We start from the raw sequence: 2,791 nt of genomic DNA on the forward strand, positions 1-2,791 counted from the left end.
TATATTTTATTTTTATTTTTTATTATAATCTTATATATTTTATTTTCATTTCTTAACATAATTATCTATATTATATATTTTATTTTAATTTTTTAAAAGATAATATAAATTTTATTGACAATCATCACGATTACTAAGAACAATAAAAAGACATCATCAAAATTTATATAAAACATAAATTAGAATATTATAAAATATTTTTAATAAAGTAACAAAATTGAAGAGTAAAATTATTTTTAACAATATTGCAAAGTGCAATACAATTTGATTACATTGATTTTATACTACAATTACATTACATTCATTGGCTGTAATGTGATTTATTACAATCTTACATTATAATAGTTTATTGAGAAATAAACACTATAATATAATTTAAATAAGTACATTGTAAAAAATATTCTTACTTTCCTCACACCAAACACTACCTAAAAGCATACATATACTTTAGCAAGACTTTATATAAATCCATCATTTCTTTCTTTGTTTCTTTTTTTTTTTTCATCTTGCCATGTTTGTAAATGAATATTGAAGTTATGTCAATAAATATATTTAAGTTCCCGTAAATTGTTATTTTATTAGTTAGTATTTTTTATTTTAGAAAGCAAAAAATGAAGAATACATTTAAATGTAAGAAAACTTATTTTTGAAAATTTAAGATTTAGAAAAATTAACATTAAACTTTTATAAATAACAGGTACATATTTTAATTTGATAAAAAATATTATATTATATAATTTGATTTAGTAATTGACATGTATACTAACTAATAAATAGTTAGATTTAATTTTTTTTAACTTTTAATGTAAATAAAAGATAATTACATATCAATTGCTACTTTAATATTTATTAAATATGACTTGATATTTAATAATAATTGATAAAAAAATCAAAGCAAAAAAAAGTAATAATCATTCAGAAGGAACTAAGCCCTTTGAGCTCTTTCGCAATATTGCCAAGTGTTAAGCAAAGTAGCTTTTTGTGTTTATTTTCAATATAATTATGGATTATAGATTTTATTTCTCAACAAAAAGGAAAAAACTATATTCCAAAATTATCCTTGAATAAAAAAACAGAAGAATGACGACGCAAATCAATAAACGCAACACGGTTTGCCGACCCATCTGTCTGCCACATCTGGCACTCTGACACTGACTTTTTTAGATTTTTGTGCCAAAATCTTTTATAGTTCTAAGGGCAAACTTGTCCTGATCTAATACATTATCTGCTTTTTATTTTTTTTCCTTTTTCCTGACTTTAATGTCAATTATCAATAGTAGTTCTATTTTATTTTTTTAAAGTACCAAATCTAACGCAATCCATGACGTCGGTTGCATTGCTTCCCGCATTAGCTTTCCTTCTCAAGTTCCTGACAACCTTCTTTTTTATCCTTGTTTTTATGAAAATTACTTTTTTAACGACTAATCTAATTTAGTTAAAAATTATAAAAAGAATTTCATTAAAATAGTAATAACTCAAATAAATTTGAAAGATGGGTAAAATCTAAAAAGCTTCAAAAAGATTATTTTAATTTTCTTATTTTAAAATAATATTTTTACTCCCTTAATTGTCAATATCCTAATCAACAGTTAAAACAAATTATAACTAATATTACATAATATTTTAAGACACTTATGTCCTTTTAAAAAAATATACTCATGTTTCTTTCAAAATTTAATAAAATTTATTTTGATATTGAAAAAATTTAATATTTAACAAAGAAGAAAAAAAATTTAAAAATTGATAAAATTCTAGCATATGATTTATGAATAGGTTAGTTTATCTCACTTTGATATTTAATAAAATTCGATATTTGACAAAAAAAATAAAACTTGTTATATATAATAATCAAGTCAAAATTTTTTAGGTCACTTTAAACTCTAGTGTCAAAGAATAAATTTTGGATAAAAATTTTTCAACAAAATTAGTAATTATGAGTAAGAAATTTAATGTTAGTCAATATGCATATTTAAATTTATAAAATATTTAGCTTGTTTTAACTTAAATTTTATACTAATCTCATTTTTTTTAACATTTTAGAAAAACGTGCATAGAACCATGAGAGGTCCGTATTTGAAAACCGTTATTGGTTGTCGTTGGTTGTTGGAATTTCTTGAAAGTTGGTTTGAATTTTCCTTATATTAACCTATGCCTTTTAAGTTTATTGGGTTTGAAAAATGTTGTGGAATTTGTTAAAAATATTGTTGAATTTATTTGAGAATTTTAACTTTTATATTTATATATCATTTTAAAATTTGATTAAATTATTATAAAATGTTTGCTTGAGTTCAAGTTTTTGAAACTGACCAAATTGATCAAGGTAGTTTCATTTTCGATTGATTCGATTAGTTAAATAAGTTCGAATCAATTCAGTTTTTGAAAAAGATAAGTTGGATATTTTTGATTTTTGAAATTATCAAAATCAAACAAAAAAGGGTTATTGGAACAACAGGATGGATAATACTTTAAAATCTTGAGGAAAAAATAAGTTAAAGTTTTCTTTAAAATTGTTATTTTTATTATATATATGTATATATATTATATTTATTATTAAAATGAGATTCACTTACAATAATTTCCTAGATTTAACTTGTAATAGTGCATAAAATTTTAAATCAATTCGATATTTATATCATATCAATCTAGATGAACATATTTCTTAACATATATTTAACAATTGAAATTTTACTATCAAACTAATAATTACATACTTTTCAATTAGAATTTGACATACATGATTTATGTGAATAATATATAAAACTTAATGACGAATTATAAATACTATTAAAAG

This window comes from Theobroma umbraticum, unplaced genomic scaffold (genome assembly GCF_002168275.2).
Source record: "Theobroma umbraticum cultivar Fairchild unplaced genomic scaffold, ASM216827v3 scaffold_56.0, whole genome shotgun sequence".
In the NCBI taxonomy this organism is placed as follows: Eukaryota; Viridiplantae; Streptophyta; class Magnoliopsida; order Malvales; family Malvaceae; genus Theobroma; species Theobroma umbraticum.